The sequence below is a fragment of the Podarcis bocagei genome (assembly GCF_964188305.1).
Source record: "Podarcis bocagei genome assembly, chromosome: 2".
Lineage (NCBI taxonomy): Eukaryota > Metazoa > Chordata > Lepidosauria > Squamata > Lacertidae > Podarcis > Podarcis bocagei.
In genome coordinates, this window is record NC_138126.1 from 51,211,627 (window position 1) to 51,231,408 (window position 19,782).

At 46.0% G+C, this 19,782-nt stretch overlaps 1 long non-coding RNA gene across 1 annotated transcript; it reads right to left on the reverse strand.

The window, feature by feature from the left end:
* Positions 1-2,328: 2,328 nt before the first annotated feature.
* LOC308580301 lies at positions 2,329-14,706 on the reverse strand. Its single transcript, XR_014004794.1, has 3 exons — positions 14,291-14,706; positions 5,737-5,781; positions 2,329-2,968 (listed from the first exon to the last, which is right to left on the reverse strand). It is a non-coding gene; the product is annotated as an uncharacterized lncRNA (long non-coding RNA).
* Positions 14,707-19,782: the final 5,076 nt, after the last annotated feature.

Consider the following 19,782-nt stretch of genomic DNA (forward strand, 5'->3'; position numbering starts at 1 on the left):
TCCCACTCAACATTGTCCCATCACTACTCCCTAGGTCCTGAACCTTTTTCCCTTGCAGGTTCCCCAGCAGTTTCCTCCCACCATTCCTCTGCGTCCAACCAGTCCAGGACACTGGAGCACAACTCCCATACCCATTCACCTTGGTCCTAGTGGCTGGGGCAGATGTCTGACATTGAAAGAGTCACAGGTTTTTCAGCCCTGCTCTAAATGGCACCTTGTTATACAATGATCCCTAAACCACCAACCTGCCCCCACCACTTTTCTTAAGATCAAAATGGGCCAGGAGGATAATGACTGGGGATGTTCAAAAACCAGAAGCAAAAAAATTATCTTATAATCTGTGCAGAATAGAAAGCTATGTTTTGACTAATTATGTGACCCACTTTTCTCAGTGCTAAGTTCTTTATTCCTCTTACATTTTCTGGAACATTTGAAAGTTAATTTGTCAGGTCTCTTGATCCAAGAAACTTCTCCTCTGTGTGACTTCGTTGCTGCCAGCCCCACCTCCTCTTCCCCAACAGGTATAGGATCTCTCTCATGCTGCAAGCTTCAAAACACTGATGCTCAGCAGAATGCTGCCAATTGATTAAGGAAGCTGCCCGCCCTCAAGGTCACGATGATTTCCTGCTTCCCCGTCCCCCCACCAGCTCCCAGTGGGGCATTCTCTGTGAGAAACAAATCCTCTTGATCTGTTTAGTGGTAGAATCTGCTAACTTGCTGCTAATACTAGAATACAGAGGATATTGGATTTCCTAAGGAAGCTCTTGAAGTTGTGTTCTCAGAGCTTTAGAGGTAATTGAGTTTCCAGCAGACAGAGGTTTTGGTGGGTCCCAGTTTGCATTTACTATGCATTATCTGAAATATTTCCTTGAGTGTTATTGGAGAGGGTTGGCTGAAGGTTTTACTGGTAATGGAAGAAAGGGGGGAAAGGAGGCAGCATGATCCAGCTGTGCTGGAACGGCAGCAAGGAGGGCAACAGGAGATGTGGAAAGGAAGGTGTGTCCCTTTTGCACTGGATATAGGTGTATCTTGGTGAACCTTCAGAATTACCAGCGTTGGGATGCAAATTTGGTTAACTCAAAATGGCGCTTGAGTTCCTACAGGGACCATTCCCCCATAACTCTTCCACAGCTCAGGTTGCAATCCAAGCCACAGAGAAGCCATGGAGTGTGGGAATAGGCTTTACTCTCTCCTGCTCTCACTGCTGTTGCTTCAGTGGTGGGGAGGGAAAGAAGTCCCTTAGCCCTTCCTCTTCTTCCTTATCACCATCCCTAGTGCCTGGAATGTTGGTCTAGCAGTATGCTAGATTCTGGGACTCTGGGACACATAATTTCCCTACAGCACCTGATGCCCACATTAAGGACATCAGGGGCTCTGATAAAATTACATTTCCCAGAGTCCTTGACACCTGTAACACTTCCCTAGCAGGGAGAAGGAGAAGTCACTGCTAAAACAACAACAACCAGTCAGAGTGTCCTGCATTTGAGGGTTCCCCAGCCCTTCAGAATAGATTTTCTAGGGGTACTGACTCTCTTCCCCCACCATTAGTGCATGCTTCCACTGGAGCAACAGCACCAAAAAGGACCAACTGGATTCCACCCATTTCTTTGATGTGCTGCGAGGATCTTTGTTAGATGGGATGTAGAATCATGTAGCCTTCTTCAGAGGCTCTGCCTGGAGTGCCTCCACCAAATTAAGTGAAGCAGGCAACCCCCAGTGCCTTTTCAGAGGACCTTGTCAATAGTGACAACCCTAAGTTATGGAAGAATGTTCCCCAAGAGGTTCACTTGACAACATATGTGATATTTTGGGTGCATAAGAACACAAGGAGAGCCTGCTGGACCAAGCCAATCTAGTCCAGCATCCTGTTCTCAGTGTGGTCACCCATATGCATGTGGGAAACCCACAGGCAGGGCCTGAGCCCAACAGCACTCTGCCCACCTAAGATGGCCAGCAACTGGTATTCCAGGAGGACTGCTGCCTCTGAACGTGGAGGTAGAACATAGCTATCATGGTTGCGCCAGAAGAAGACTTTTTGTTTGTTTATTCAAGCCTCTTAAATGACTTATTTTGAAAGAGTTGGTGTCCTTGGTTTCTAATAACTTGCAAGATGTTTTATATTGACCAGACAATTTATGAGGAAATGCATCAGTTCCGTTAATGGAGGAAGATGGCTTCTGTTGCAATATGATGTTCATCTTGTGCTGTTATGTTCTTTTGCTTAATTCAGCGGATTGCTTAACTGCAGGATACAATGACTGGCTTATAAACAATTAATTTAAAAAGCGGGAATCTCATGTTCACGCTTATTTATTTATTTGATCGTCTGACTTTGGAGTCTTTAGGATGCAGCAGAGATGTGCTTTAATCTTTTCATTCTTTACCCCAAAGGCTAAATGCATACATTTTAAAATAAAACAAAGGAGACCAAACACACATACAATTCCCACAAGACCTCCAATGCTAAGATTTGAGAAACCCTCAACTATCATATACGTAAGTTGAGAAAGAGAAGCCAAGCTACTACATAAGACTTAGACACTGAAATCTAGCCTTGCCGTGCCTTTTCAGTTAATTTCAGCTCCCTTCAGGTCCCAGATGCAGAACAAATACTGTTAAACACAGGAAGAAACAAATATTGATTGATATTCTGTGTTCTTTTTTTTTTATCAGGTTGCTGAGGGAATGGTCAAAGCTTGATGTTCTTCAGGCACTGAATCCAAATGCAAACATGACTATTCCCAATGGAAATGCAGAGTCTAGTGCTGCCTTCTGCCTGTGGATGCTACTTGCACAAAAGACTCCAACTGCATTGTGCTGGAAGTGATCTAAGTGAGCCTTGGGACACCGGGAGTTGCGGTTTTGCCTCAGCTTCCATGCAGCACTTGGACCCCTTGTGGTAAGAATGATTTACTCGTCACAAAATTGTTTACATTGTCAGAATCAATGGACTAGATCTTTTCCGTCTCTGAGGTAAACAAGAATGGTTGAAATATTTCATAAAGTAAACTTTTAGAGGTACTTATATTATGGTTTGGAATGATTTAATATATTAAAAAAAACACCCTCTCCCTACCTCACCCACCATCAGGACAAGTTTTGGAAAGCATGTTGTTGTTGTTGTTTAGTCGTTTAGTCGTGTCCGGCTCTTCGTGACCCCATGGACCAGAGCACGCCAGGCACTCCTGTCTTCCACTGCCTCCCGCAGTTTGGTCAAACTCATGCTGGTAGCCTCGAGAACACTGTCCAACCATCTCGTCCTCTGTCGTCCCCTTCTCCTTGTGCCCTCCATCTTTCCCAACATCAGGGTCTTTTCCAGTGAGTCTTCTCTTCTCATGAGGTGGCCAAAGTATTGGAGCCTCAGCTTCACAATCTGTCCTTCCAGTGAGCACTCAGGGCTGATTTCCTTAAGAATGGATATGTCTGATCTTCTTGGAAAGCATGCTGGGCAGGTCTATTCCAATGAAAGCCATTTCATTCCTGGATAATGCCTGCATCATGAGGTGCCTTTCTGTAATGGAAGCAAAAGAAACAGAAAATATTGGACTTCCGGGTTGGCGCGATTCGGAAATGGCGGATTCCCTCCGAGCTGCGGAGGGAATCGGCTCAACCGAGGACGGGTCTTTGCCGCGCCGGCGACGCGGGGACCCTTAAAAACCGCAGGCGCGGAAGCCTGCGGACTGAAGACTCGGCGGGTGCCTTAAGCACCCCCCGATCCACGAAGAGCCTTTTTAAAGGCTGCGGAGAGGATACGGAGGGTGGCGTGGCACTGAGAGTCGACCGCTACCTCGGTGGAGTGAAGCCGCGAGCCATGACCAGAGAGCGCTGACTTCCTTCCTTGAAATTTGGACTGAAAAGAAAGAACCCGTGAGTAAGACGGAATTGGATTTTAAAAAACATTACCCTGAATTGGAGACGACCGGGGGGTGTGCTAAAAGGAAGTCCACCCCCCCTTGCAGACGATCTAAGCAACGACAAAGTGCTAAGCTGGAGAGCCTACCCTTGGAGGGGTGAGTTAAAAAGGACACTAACTTCCAAGATTTAGTTAAAAGAAATTTCGAGTTGGAGAGTGGAGACTGGGAAGCCTTCTTTTTGCTTTAAACAACCCCCCCTCCCGGGCCCGGGAGCGTCCTGTCTCTGTGCCTGTGTAAGAGCTGCGGAGTTTGACAGCTGTCAAAGCTGTCAAGCGGGCAGTTTAGAGTGGGAAAATTGCTATTTAAGATCCCTCTGGGCTAAGATGAGTTACAATTGAACCAAAATTGTTGGAAACAAAGTAATAAAAATAAGTTAAAGGATTGTTGGAGAAAAGACTAATAAGTAACCAGATTCCCCCTAGGGGGAATTCTGTGAAACTACAATGGATACAATGGCTGTGGATGGAAAGTTACTAGTGGAAATCGAAAGGATGTTTCAATTGGTGGGAACTCTACAAGAGCAGAGCTTAGCTATGAGTAAACAACTTATGACCTTGACTTCTGGAACAGGCAGCTCTGCTGTATGTATTGAGGACCTGAATGAGAAAGAATCCACAGCTGAATGGGAACTGATATCTGAAGAGGTGGAAGAGACTAAACAAGAAAAAGAGAAAGTAAAGCTGGGAAGTAATAACCAAAAGCCGACATCTGTGGAATACAAGCAAGGAGATTTTTGGATTACATCTATCACAAGTCTGCGAAAGATGAAGAAGAAGAAGGAGGAGGCCCCGGGAGTTTATGGAACACAGGAACTTAAAACAAAGAAATATGATTGGGGCCTCCATCCTGACTTTGACTTTGAAGATGCAGGATTTGTGGAAATTTTTGAGCAGTGGCTTTCAAATGTCCTTGTGGGAAGAGAATATGGTTTGATGGCGAAAGAACTCTTTCCAGATTTGATGACCGACATAAAGGACTACCAACAAGACCGGCGGAGAGGGACTGAAAGAGACTTGAAAGCCTCGGACGTGAGGAACCCAGGCTAAGAACTGTTATTCTGGATATGTATTGGGAAGGGACAAAAACCGGGGATGGGAGGGAGGGAAGAAGAGAACCTTAAAAACACTCAAGACCTTTAGGTTTAGTTAATATGACTTTTAATTAAGACAAAATGAGAAATCGACGGAAGAGAACTTGAGTCCAACTTAGGAAAAATCTATATTTTGTTTATAAAAAAGGTAATAAGATGGTTAAGAGGAGAAACACCAAATTGCTGACACAATCTTGGGAATTGGGATGCACGAGGGGGGGTGGGGGGAAGTCTGGGAATAGGGTTAGGAAACTAGGTTTTTCGGAATTTATACATGTTCTTGTCTTGTGTCTTTTTTGTGTGTGTTTTGTCTTTATAAAAGTGGAAAAACCAATAAAATTTTTTTTAAAAAAAGAAACAGAAAATATTGTACTGACCCAATCTGCCTTTGCCCCCTCAGTGTTTCATTACTGTTCTCTTCCATGAAATTAGTCTCCTACGCACTACCAGAGCTGGTGTCAGCACTTGGCATCCTGGGGCATCTGCCTATACCTGCCCTGTCCCTATTTCCCCTTTTTTCTTTTCCTGCAAGCAGCACCAGGCAACTGGATCTAGCCATGCTTTAATTTCCCACAATGCTTCCTAGCACCACAGCCAGGGCCCACCACTCCCAAAGAGGAGGCTGACCAATTTGCCTAGGAATGCCCACCCCTCAAACCCCCCCAGCTGACCCTCCCCTCCATAAGTCTGGAAAAGAAGATGCAGCAGCAAGGAATGGAAGGAATTCTTAACCGTCAATTTCTATTCCCAGAGACTCCTGAAGGACAGCAGTGATACCTGAAGGTAAGCAATGCCATTACATATGAACCAGTAAACAGGCAGAAAACTTAGGTTGAGGGGAGGGTTCTAATCTAGCCATATGCTTGAAGTCCTGCCTTTCCCTCTCTTAGTTTAAAAATTCAGAGTGAAGACAGGGAGGCAGGAGTAAGAAGGATGAAGGGGGAATGGAGAATTGTGGATCTGTTCCTGACTGTCAGATTGTATTCTGGGAAATGTTAAAGTAATCCACTGGGCACAAGTGCATCCAAGGAGCATTTCTGTCACATCTCTCTCTGACAGCTGCTTGAGAGAGACAATATGGATCACAGTGTCCACTATATTTGAGAAGAAGAGTTTCTTTTACTTATTGATTAAAATTAAGTGAGTTGAAGAATCGACAGGCAGTCCGACACTCATCTAATAATTCCAAACAAATACTAATGAATGAAAGGAAAGAGCTGCTTTATTTATAAATAACTATCCACATATTCTTAGAATATATAAAATTGGCACATTAGTGCAACAGATTCTAATCACTCCAAGGTGAAAAGGAGAAGAAAGCACTAAATCTTGCTCGTGTTTCTTGGGCAGCTTTTGCCTATCAAGGACACTTGCCCCTGTTTGAGGCTCCCTACAATAGAGGCAGAGGTCTGTCTCCAATGCTAGCCAAGTTCAGAGCTGACCTATTGTAATGAATGGACATTATTTGTTGTTGTTTAGTCATGTCCGACTCTTCGTGACCCCATGGACCAGAGCACGCCAGGCACTCCTGTCTTCCACTGCCTCCTGCAGTTTGGTCAAACTCATGCTGGTAGCTTCGAGAACACTATCCAACCATCTTGTTCTCTGTCGTCCCCTTCTCCTTGTGCCCTCCATCTTTCCCAACATCAGGGTCTTTTTCAGGGAGTCTTCTCATGAGGTGGCCAAAGTATTGGAGCCTGAGCTTCAGGAACTGTCCTTCCAGTGAGCACTCAGGGCTGATTTCCTTAAGAATGGACAGGTTTGATCTTCTTGCAGTCCATGGGACCCTCAAGAGTCTCCTCCAGCACCATAATTGAAAAGCATCAATTCTTCAGCGATCAGCCTTCTTTATGGTCCAGCTCTCACTTCCATACATCACTAGGACATTATTTAGATCCATTCATTTCAATGGCTCTATGCCAAGTAGAACTTACCTGGGCACAACTCAGATAGACTAGGGATTGGCAGGAGCTGGATATGAATCTACTGGTATATTTCTGGTTCCTCTGCAAAAATTTCTGACTCTCAGCTATTTAAGAATAACAATTGCTGAAATGAAGAAAGGTAATCAGGAGCAGAAGTGTGTGTGTGTTCTACAGATCAGTTTCATTTGTTGTGAGACATTAGTGTTACATGCAGTGTTTGGTTAGGGAGAGGGGGAAAGAGGGAGAGGGGGAATGGTAAGTGGGGTGGAGTTGGGTGGTTATGCTTCCATTTAGTGTATGTGTGGGGTTTTGTGTCAGCATTACTTGTATGGGTTATCTTACTATTCACTTGTTTTATTTCCTTGGTGGTTAGAGAGGTTGTGGGTGGCTTAGGCCGGGTGTGGTTGGTTGAGGAGCAGACTTTTTGCAAAAGGACGGCTGTGAGTTCAGTTCATTTTTTTTTTAAAAAAAGATATTTATTAAGAATTTTAGAGTTACAGAAAAAACAAAAAAGAAAAAGAAAAACTAGAAAGAAAAACAAACAAACCACAATCAAACAATACAACAACACAATCAAAAAACAAAAATAAGCCACAAACATTTAAAAACAAATCCAATATTCTCCAATCCTTAACTGTCATTACCTTCTTTCTTTGACCTCCTCACTCCTCCCTTTTTTTGTATCCTAGTTATTAATTGTCACAGCAAATCCTTTCCATTTTTCATAATATTCTGTCATTACATTACCTTAATCTATTTTAACCTTATCTTACTATAGAAGACCCTAAAACTTAAAACTTAAATCTTATTTCATAACCATAACATATTCTTACACAATTCTTTTAACATTTTTGCTAAAGCCAAATAGTTTCATTCCAGCATTTTTCTAGCATTCATCAATTTTATAAAGCAGTCCTAATAAAAAAAATTTTTCTTCCAATCTTCATCCAGCGTCTCTTCCTCCTGGTCCCGGGTTTTGTCAGTCCTTTCTATCCCATCAATCAAGCGTATTAACCTGGTAATCTTATGTCCGAGGCCCTTAAGTCTCTTCCATGTCCCTTCCGCGGCTCTTCTTCATATTTATACCTGTACTTTACTTTGTCTCCTGCTCCTTTCACTTGTGGGAACTCCAACTTAACAGTGTTTTTGACCCTTCTCGACAAATCAGCTCCTTTTCCATATTCCACACAAAACCCCATATGGTATTTAAGAACATGTTTCAAAGTCCCTCCAGAATTAAGAGCCCCCACAACCCCAAACATCTCACGGCCCATTGCCAGACTTGAAAAGTCCAAACAACCCTGCATGGGGGGGGGGTCTATCCAACCCCCCATTTCCAAACCAAACCAAACTTTATCTTTCCAAATCTGGCTTTTTCCAAGTTCATTTGTCAAATCCAAAAACTCATGTTCCTGCTGGGCCACAACTCCCTCCATTTCTGGCGCCCGAGGTTCAGCAACATCCTCTTCCCTCATCTGGTCTATCAGAGCACACTCCTGATTTGATTCCTGGGTGGGCTCTATATAGTTTCCCACTACCTGTCCAAAGTTTCTGATCACAGCAGTCATCAAGTCCATCTTCTCATGTATCTGTTCCAATAGGGCACTTGTTTTGCAAAGAGCACACACCAGAGCCTCTGAATACAATGTTCTGCAAGGTCAGAAGCCTATTCCCAAAATCGTAATCTTGTTGCAGCTGCAGAGCTCCCCGATTCAGATTTAATAACAGTTTCACAGGCTCCCTCTAGGGGAAGAACTTCTATTTGTTCTTTCTTTTAAAGGCAGATCTAGCAACAAAGTTTCCTTTTTCAGATATTTTGTCAATATTTGTTCTTTTAAAATGCGAAAGAGAACAATGGAATCACTATGTTTCTCTTCTTTTAACTATCTGTCAAAGACGTTTGTCTCTGGTCAATGAGCTTCCCAATGAACGTCAGTCCTGACACCCGGCTCCCAGGATCAAGACGGTGGAAAATTACTTTACTTTACACTCTCTTCTGCAGGTTTAAACAGTCCGGGAAAAATCACCCCTCTTCTCCTGCTTCTGAAGGGGGTTCAACAATTTTAAATGATGAAAATTAATCCTTCACAAGCGATTTTCTGAACTCTAGTTTGCCATGTCTTTGCTTTAATCTATCTACAAGAAACGGAAGGCTGACTTCCTGTTTAGACCTTCACGTTTCAGTGCCAAATTAATATAAATTTCTTAGTCCAATTTTCCTTCTAATCGCAGGTCATTATTTAAAGTCCAATTGTCCAGAATTAAAGTACTCACGGGTGATTGTTTTAAAAGCCAAATTGTCCCAGGAAAAAGGCAGTCCGCTCCGGCAATGGCTGTGTGGCTTCGCTCCACGGAAGAAGCAATTGACTCTCAGCACCGCGCCACTTCCCCCTCTTCGCTCCGGAGCCCAGAAGTGGGTTCCTTTATGGGTTGGGGGGCGCTAAAGGTGCCCGCCGAGTCCCATGGTCACAGGATTCATCCGCCTGTGATTTTTGAAAGGGTCCCCGCTTCGCTGTAGCGGGAAAGACCCGTTTTCCGTGGAGCTAATCCCTCCGAATCAGAGGGAATCCGCCATTACCGATGGCGCCACCCCGGAAGTCCGTGAGTTCAGTTCAGTTCTGCTACAGAAAACCAATTCCTGTGCTTAGAATGTGCTCAGAGACACCGTTTGATACAATTCTCACTGTATTGTCAATGTTAATTAATGCATGCGTAGGCAAACTAAGGCCCGGGGACTGGATCTGGGCCAATTGCCTTCTAAATCCAGCCCACGGACGGTCTGGGAATCAGCGTGTTTTTACACGAGTAGAATGTGTCCTTTTATTTAAAATGTATCTCTGGGTTATTTGTGGGGCCTGCCTGGTGTTTTTTACACGAGTAGAATGTGTGCTTTTATTTAAAATGCATCTCTGGGTTATTTGTGGGACATAGGAATTTGTTCATTTCCCCCCCCCCCCCAGAATATAGTCTGGCCCCCCCACAAGGTCTGAGGGACAGTGGACCGGCCCCCTGCTGAAAAAGTTTGCTGACCCCTGAACAATGCATCCCATCAGCACAAGGATGTTCCAGGGAGTTGGGGAATCCCTAAAACACATTTAAGCAGGGACGAGAGGCAGAGAAATGAGCTGAAATCCTTGTGTGGATGGAACACTCACTGAGTGTTCCATGACTTTTGCACCTGGCTCTGCCTGATGAATCTGGGGTTCTAGTAAACAACAACAACAACAACAACAACCCCAAGGTGTATCCAAGAAGCCCAAAGTCAGCCCACCCAACCATCCTAGATAAAGCTTCCCTTGGGGTTAGTTCACAAATCAGTTTTGTGTATATATATATATATATATATATATATATATATATATGCAGGTTTTGGTGTCTTCGGGTGTCTTCCCGTGTAAGAGTTGGGGTGTCTAGGCGACGTTTCGACGAGGTCTCACTCGTCATCTTCAGGCTGGTGCTTTCGGCTTCTTGTTACTAGAACAGAGCAGGATCTCAGTGTTTGAGTTCCTATAAATACTGTTGAGGGGGTGTGGTGTATAGCCTCCAACGTTCTGGGCAGAGAGGGAGTTCCCAGGTTAGTGTGCCTTTTCTTCTTTTGTTCCTTAATTACTTGAGGGATATCTTGAGTGATTTCTTGAGTGATATTCTGAGTACCACTTAGGAGGGTCATTAGGTGTGGATTAGTTGCTAAAGCTTTCGTGTCTTGACCTCTTGACCTTGTGAAAAGTTTTTCTGAGAAGATGGCTGTACAGGCAAGAAAAGGCACACTAACCTGGGAACTCCCTCTCTGCCCAGAACATTGGAGGCTATACACCACACCCCCTCAACAGTATTTATAGGAACTCAAACACTGAGATCCTGCTCTGTTCTAGTAACAAGAAGCCGAAAGCACCAGCCTGAAGATGACGAGTGAGACCTCGTCGAAACGTCGCCTAGACACCCCAACTCTTACACGGGAAGACACCCGAAGACACCAAAACCTGCATTCCTGTACCCGTGAAAATCTACGAAAGCATATATATATATATATATATATATATATATATATATATATATATATATATATATATATCAGTAAGCTTTTAATTCATCTGTAGCAACCCCTCAAAGCTAAGAAATCTCACTGGATTAAGTCAGCCTAGCTGTGCAATGAGTGAGACGTCCAAAGTCTAGAATTTGATCCTGAAGTGAAGAAGAAGATTAGCATTTTTCCTATAGAGCACAATACAATTGGGATAGCTATCTGAAATACAATTCTTATTAATGAGGGCAGTCCATGTGTAAAGGGGTCATCAAGTATACAATAATATTTTCTCTATGAACTTTAAAGTGAGCAGCTTGTGCTTGTACTAATTTTTATTGATATGCAGGAGTTTCTTCCCCCAACTCTGTTAAGCTCCTGTTAACACCCATGGCTTCCTGACCCACTGTGAGATATATTGATCCGTTTTGTATTGTGATCTATTTTTTTAAAAGGCAATCTTCTTCAGAGGTTCAAGATTAAGCTCTAGACTTGCACGCCTCGCTAATCACACAGCTAGTCCAACTAAATCCAGTGAGATTTGTCAGAGTTGTAGAGTTTGCCTCAGATAAGCTTTGATACAGACCCTTTGGCTGTTTCTGCCTAGAGCTTTTTTTCAGCGGCTTAATCAAACTCAAATGATCTCAGAAGCTCCCGCCAGTGGTACAGTTTAATGACTGCTCCATATTCTAAGGAGTAGCTCTGCTGCCTTAAGAGATCAACTAAAGGACAGGTTTCAGATTCAGAGTCTGCTGTATAAGCCTCCTACAGTTCTGGATGGGATTTTAATTGCAACCCTGCTTCCTTTAGAACTGGCAAAATAATGTCATCACAGCTGTAGGGCAAGAAGAAGAGAAGCAAAAATATTGGCTGGATATTCGCTTTCCTGTAGCGAGAGAGACTTATTTCATATCTTCCTTTTTATAAATTGGTAGATATCGGGCCTTTGTACCTTTCAGACATTCCCTCATGGTATGGTGCCACATTCACACCACATAGTTAAAGCACTATGAGATTACTTTAAACAGTCAGGGCTTCCCCCAAAGAATTCTGGTTAAATTTGGTTAAATTAATATAATCTAATTTAATTTAATTTAATTTAGATTTACATTAAATTAATTTTGGTTAAATTAATATAACTTAATTTATATGTGTTCATAATTGCATAGAAATCATTAAAATGATTGTCAAGTACTTGCAGTTATATTGCCTGACATTTTCAGAAGGTAAAATTAAAATTCTTTGGTTTTCTGAAAGCAGTTTATGTGCTTTTTCTTCACACGTAGACTTACCAAGCTAAATGTTGTCCAGTCACACACAAAAATAACAGCAGATTTGAATTCCTCACACCCCAAAACATATTTTAAAGACCCCTCACCGAAGAAATGTGCAAAAATTAAGTTAACCTGAAGCAACACCTTAACCTGAAGCAACACTTTAGCTAATGGGGCCTTCTGCTGCTGCCGTGGTGCCTGAGCACGATTTCTGTTCTCATCCTGAAGCAAAGTTCTTAACCTGAAGCACTATTTATGGGTTAGCGAAGTCTGTAAGCTGAAGCTTATGTAACCTGAAGTGTATGTAACCTGAGGTACCACTGTATTTGCATTTCTTTAGAAATGTCGAGGTTGGTCTAGGTTTAGACACAACTTAGCACTTTAACAGACAGCCAAAGTCCACTCCTCCTGCATCAGATCTCCAGGGAAACGGTCAGCCTCTTCATATACTTACTCAGCAGTACCTCTCAAGTCTAGAGAACATAATGTACAAATAAATTGCAGGTAACAATTTCAGGTATTGATTTATGTTTTACTTTTTTGCAGAATAAACCGATGTTAAGTAAACAACGTGGTATTTTTAGGCTTGGATGAAATGGAGCTACTTATCTCACAGGACAAAACATTTCTTTCAAGTGAAGGTTAAAAAGGACAAATGTTTCTGGAGAGAGAGTTAGCACAACTGTTGTCAAAGCTTCTTTTCAAATATACAACACGGTGGCAGTTGCTCAGCCCTCCTAAAAATCAGTAAGACTTTTCATTATAAGAATTGGGGTGATTACAGTTCTTATTATTATCTCAAAGCAGATTTCTCTCTCTCTCTTAGCCCATCTCATAGACTTCTCCTGTATCCTCCTAGCAGCAGCTCATGCTGTCTCTGCGCCTTGTGCAATATCTATGCAATGACTCTGACCCCTGAGCATCCTTGACACAACCTTTTGAGTGATGGATCCACATTGATAGAGGGCCCTAGAGAACCCTGGCTTATTCATGGGCTGACGTAGCAAAGGGTCAGAGTTGTGAGCGCTTGTCTTCTTTAGACATAGCATACCAATTAAATCCATTTCTGTATTACCAGAAGAGAATAATTTGCATGCAAGAGGTAAGAAATCTAGTTTGGCGACAAGACTCACATGCTTTTTTTAGAAATGTGCTCTCCATCCTAGAAAAAAAGCAGAAGAAATTAAACATGGGGGAAGAAGATTGACCTTTGCAGGTCAATTTTTAACCTAGTAAAAGTGCATAAATCTTTCTTTGCAACAGAAAGGGAGAAACTGCACTAAAATGTATAAAATTCCAAGTTGTTCATTATTATGGTATTAAGTCACAGAATATAAATTATTATTCTTAATTACTCACCCTTTATCCAAAGGTCCCAGGGCAGGTTACATTTTTTTTAAAAAAAATCATTAATATGAAAACACAATTTTAAGAACAGCTTAAACCAATTTAACTTAATAAGATAAATAAATAAATAAATAAATAACCCAACAGGAATAACAGATGTTGAAAAACCTCTGTGCTCCTTGTTAGAAGTAGCTTGTTGAGTGAGTTTCTGTTGCTCAAGAAGAGGGAGCAGGCCAAGGCAATCCCCCAGGGGATTGTGGTGGGATGATGATGAAGAGGTAGCAGGGTTTCGTGAGCAGCAAGAGACAGCAGCAGAGAGCAGTCCAGAATCAGAGGCAGAAGTGGAGGCTGGAGAGGTTGGGGGGAGGAAAGAGGCAGAGATGAGGCAGGCTGCTGAAGAAGCCAGGGGGTCTCCCACTTCTACTTCACCCAGCTCCCCTCCCTGCTGGTCTCCCAGGACCAGTAGAGGTATGAAGAAGGCGAGGCAAAGACAGAGAAGGCATCAGAGTCTCAGATTGCTTGGGAAGGAACTGGGGAAGGAGGAGACTTAGGTAGCTGTGAGAAGGCAGGGTCCTTCAGTCCTTGCAGCTGCCTCACTGGGGCAAGACTTACTGTGTTCACAATGCCTGGCCTCCTGAGCTATTCCTATTTCTTTGAAAAAAGAGAGTTAACTTCATTGACACCGTGTGAATTATTGCTGACCTGCTCCTGACACTCACCTTGACAGAAGCATGCAGTTGCACTGGCAGGAGCGCCAGATTGGCTCCACTGGTGTGTTTGCATCATGCTACCCTCCCTGTCACCTGATTCCACCTGACTAACCAGTAAGCAAGTGTAGTGGTTCCATCCCACCCCAATGGGCTGCTTCAGTTCCTTGCAGAGCTCAAGCAAGCACAGTCTTCCATTTGCTTTTTCAATGAGTGGCTGATCAGATGAAGCTGTATTCTACTGGCTTCATCAACCTCAGCGTCACCCTCCCCTTCGCCAACTAATTACTAGGAGTGTTTTGCAGTCATTCTAGCTCTGCTAACCCTTCCCTGTTCAAACCTCTCAATCTCACAACACTGGCTGAAATAATGTTTTAGCTGTAATTGTTTTTCAGTGTTTTTCACATTGCAAGCGATTGGACAAGATGACCGTCAGGATCCCTTCCAACTCTCTGATTTTATGATACTAACTGTTTTAGAATGTTTTAGAACACTTTTAAAAAATGAACATTTTTCCTGCTCTGGGCTTCTTTAAGAGGAAGGGCAGAATATAAATTCGACTAATAAATGACCCCAGGATCAAATTCTTTGAAGACTAGTGGCTTCCTAGAATCTCAGGTACTAGTATTTTACAGCCTTGCTGCCCATTTTGCTGGAGATACTGAAACTGGGATTTCAGCATCCAAGACATGTACTTAGGTGCTGATAAATGAACAACTTACAACCCCAGTAGTTTTTCTCCCCCAAATCAGGCTACTGGTCCATCAAGACAGGGGTAGCCACCATAGTGATCTCAAAAAGTGGACTATAGTTCCTATCATCCCTGACCATTGGCTAACGTGAATGGGGATTTTAGTCCATACTCTGTAGATGATCTAGCCCAATATTGTATTCTCTGATCAGCAATGGCTCCCCAAGGCCCTAGGTTGATGATCCATTTCTTTTCACCTCCACACTTCCAGCTTCCTCTTTCTCATTCAAAACCAAAAGTGTGCGCTGCACAATTCCAAATGGTGAAGGTGTGTATGCGCGCGCACACACACACACATCATTCCCCCGTCCCCTTAATGTGCCGTAGGCCTCTGAAATGCCAGTCAAGGTGCTAATCCCAAAATGAAAATCTAGAGGAAGTGAGAAAAGCCTTGAATGAATATTTTACCATTTAAGAAGTGATGACAGAGGCAAAAACGGAATGCAAAAGGGATACCTCTAGGGAGGTCGGATGGGAGCAAGGACGGATGCTATAGAGCAGAATTTCCCCCATTTATCATTAAAAAGGGGCCAAAATGAATAAAGTAAACAGTATAAAGCAGTCTGCATTGCTTGTTTTGGAACATATAATGTCATTGATTTGCAGAAAAAGGCATATTCATATATGTCAGGGGTTTAGGTGCAGAGGCACGGGCAAGGGAGGAAACAGAGAGCGAAGGGGAGGAGACAGAGGAAAGGATGAGTGATGACGACGACCCGAGATCTCCCAGTCTTTCCAGTGAATCAGAGGATTCACAGAAAGGAGCACCAGTGGCCAGGGCAAGGGGGGAGTCTAGGGAGGCACCCCAGGAAGATAGAGCCAGAGGAGACTCAGGGGGGAGCAGCTGGAAATCGGGACCAGCGTCACCGCCAGGAAGCAGGGAAGAGGAAAGGAGCCAGGAGGGAAGCGCTGGCAGCTCACCACAGGAGGGAGGGCAGGAGTCAGGAGTGGCCACACCTCCATCGGGGAGCGAGGAAACGGTTAAGAGGAAAGTGGAAGGTTGGGCGCGCGCGCCAAGTTCAAATGCAGAGGAAGGCGGCGCAGTGAGCAGCCCCGAAAGGGAACCGGGTCCTAAAGCCCGGCGCAAGGAGGCAGAAGGGTCCGGGTCAGCGTCAGAAGAATCCCGGAAGGAAGAAGCCCCGGGGGGTAGAGGGACCCAGAGGAGGACAGTCAGGAGGAAAAGGTGGAGCAAGGCTAGGATATTAAGTTGGTGCGCACGGGGCGGAGACTCAGACGGAGCCTCGCCGATCTAGCTAGTAGACGTAGAGTTGCAGACAGCAGCGTGAGAATGGAAACTGTAATTCAATAAAGACTTTTACTTAATGACCGCTGGCTAGCGTGATCCTCTGTGAGCTAGGATCTTGAAGCAGCTCTGACAGTAGGCTCCGTCTCCACATTGTGGGCATCTGCAGCCTCGAGGAGAGGAGAGAAACAGGCGCCCACTAGCGAGCTCACGAACGGCAGGAGACATGACGGCTGAGCAGCAGATAGAGGACCTCAGAAAAGCAGTGGCACAACTGAACGCCGAGGTTCTCGCATCCAGGAAGAGAGAGGACGAGGCAGCTGCCGCCTGCAGGGATCTCCAGGTCAGGTTAGACGTACTGGCAAAGCAACCACCCCGGCAGGAGGGAATTGGGTTGGCGAGACGGACAGGCGGGCTGCTCTCTCACTTCGATGGGAACCTGCAACAGTATCCCAACTTTAGAGCCGACGTACTGTGCGCACTGCAACTGTTGCATAAAGACTTTAGAGATGAACAGGAGAGAGTGGGGTTCATCATGTCCCATCTGCATGGGGAGGCGAAAGCATGGTTGCGCAATTTATGGAGAGATAACGATCCGGCGCTCCAGAATGCGGATGCCTTTATTAAAGCGATGGATGGGTGTTTCTTATCAAGTATTGACATTGATCTTGCACGGAAGGAGGTGCATGGGCTGAGACAAGGGAGGGCCAGCGTCAGACAGTATCATGCACGCTTTTTCGCCTTGGTCAGCGCCCTGGAATGGGACAGAGATTCGGCTCCTGTAAGAGACCTCTTTTGGGAGGGACTGCACAACTCGATTAAAGATGAGATAGCGAGGGGGGAGAGACCCCGAACCACCCAGGAGGTCGTTCAGAGGGCACTGGCCGTGGGGGTGAGGCTGGAAGGACGTCCGTGGAGCAAGGACGAAGGACGTGGAGGGCGCGAACCAGCCGGGGGCCCCTCCTTCTTTCCCAGAGAAGCAGCGCGAACGCAATCCACGCCTCCGCCAGGAGGAGGAGCCGAACCTATGGAGGTTGGAGGTGCAAGGGCTCAGTCAGCAACCAGAGCCCTAGCACCGGCAGCAGTGAAGGCGAAGCCTCCTAGAGGGACCAGGAAGTGTTACGTCTGTGAGCAGCCAGGGCATATGGCGAAAGAGTGTCCCCAGAGGCCCCACAAGCTTACTGCAGCCTCAGCAATGGTGACTGCAGCAACGCAGCAGGGAGGACCACAGCAGGGAAACGACAATGTCTGGCTGGAGGAAGAGGCACTGGGGCCCAGCCAGACGTGTTAGTGACGCAGTCCCCAGAAATTTTACAGCCAGTGAACCCCCTCCCGCCCAAACCAGTAGTGAGGCTCACAGCATCTCTCCAGCTGCCCAATGGAATCACCATGGACGTGCCAATCACCATCGACTCCGGCAGCAACGCGGACTTTATAGGGCAGGAATTTGTCGACAGGCACGCTGTGCAGTTGCTGCCGGCCACACTGCCCCTGCAGGTGGTCACGGTGGATGGCAGGGAGCTGCTAGGGGGGCAAGTGGTGAAGCAGACGCCACCAATGGTGATGCGACTTGGGAATCACAGGGAAGTCATCAGCTTCAACGTCACTCAACTGTCTGACACGCCCATTGTATTGGGTATGAGTTGGCTGGACAAGCACAGCCCAACGATGGCTTGGTTCCAGAGGCAGCTGGTCTTCGGCTCTTCCTTTTGTGCTGAACACTGCATCGTACCCAGGCAGGAAGGAGAGGAAGAGGAGTCACAGCTGCTGCTAGGCACACTGCAAGCGATTCCCCACAAGTACGCAGAATTTCTGGAAGTTTTCTGCGAGAAGGAGGCGGACAGGCTACCCCCTCACAGACCATATGACTGCAAAATTGACCTGCTGCCGGGGGCGGCGCTGCCTAAAGGGAAGCTGTATTCCATGTCTGAGGACGAACTGCAGGAACTCAAAGACTTCATCGATCATAATTTGGAGCGCGGTTTCATCCGGGAGTCTAAGGCAGTGGGGGGCAGTCCTGTATTCTTTGTTAAGAAGCGAGACACGCCCCAAAAAAGACTCGTAGTGGATTACAGGATTTTGAACAGTGTGACCAAGCCGTCGGACTTCCCCATGCCCCGCATCGACGACCTCCTGGCGAAGGTACGGAAGGGAAAGGTGTTCACCAAGTTGGACCTGCGGGGGGCGTACAACCTCATTCGCATGCGGGAAGGTGATGAGTGGAAGACAGCCATGTTCACGCCACTGGGTACCTACGAATACAGAGTTATGCCTTTTGGACTGCAAAATGGCGCTCACGTTTTTCAAGCATTTATGCATCACGTGTTGGCGGGACTTCTCTACAAGACGTGCGTCTGTTTCTTGGATGACATCCTGATCTTTTCGGAGTCGCAGCAAGAACATGACAAGCACGTCAAGGAAGTGCTGGGCAAGCTAAAGCAACACAGGCTCTACGCCAAGCTGGAGAAGTGCCAATTTGACGTGCCGGAGGTGGATTTTCTGGGCTACAAGCTGTCTGCCAAGGGGCTCGCCATGGACAGCGCCAAGGTTCGAGCGGTGTTGGATTGGAAGAGCCCACGCAACCGGAAGGAGGTCCAACGGTTTGTCGGCTTTGCGAACTTCTATCGCAAGTTTATCAAGGGCTTCGCGATGCAGACGGCGGCCATCACTGACACCCTTAGCTCCAAGAAGAAGAAGTTCATCTGGACAGAGCAGGCGGAGCAGTCCTTTCAGGCCCTCAAGCGTCTCTTCGCGTCGGAAGAGCAGCTGCTGCATGTCAACCCCAGCATGCCGATGAGGGTGGAGACAGACGCTTCGGACAGAGCAGTGGGGGCGGTCCTGCTGCAGAAGGACCCGCAGGGCGTGTGGCGGCCGGGAGCGTTTTACTCCAGGAAGCTCAGCAAGTCCGAGCAGAACTACACCATATGGGACAGGGAGTTGCTGGCCATTCATGCAGCGTTCAAGGCGTGGAGGCACTTTCTGATCGGCGCCAAGCACACGGTGCAGGTTTGCACGGACCACAAGAATCTGGAACACTGGCGCACGGCACAGTTCCTGAACCAGAGGCAGATACGTTGGGCTGAGTTCTTTGCGGACTTCGACTTCCGAATAGAGTATGTCCCGGGGGACACCAACATCATGGCAGACGCTCTCTCCCGCAAGCCACAGTATCTGGAGGACGCAACACCAGCGGCCGCCATGCACATCTTTGCACCGACAGTGTGGGCGTGCGCCGCGGCGACCGTGGACCTAGAGGCGGTGCGGCGAGCGTTGCAGGGGGACTCCTTCGCACGAACGAAGATGGCAGAGGTGCGAGGGGGCAAGGCAGCGGCCGACGGTTTCCAGCTACGAGATGGCTTGCTCATCCGTAAAGGGGCCATCTACGTGCCGGGTGACGAACTTCGAGCCAAGGTGCTACAGCAGCTGCACGACGCACCCACGGCCGGGCACTTTGGCAAGGAGAAGACGGTGGAATTAGTAGCCAGGGATTTCTGGTGGCCTGGAATGAGA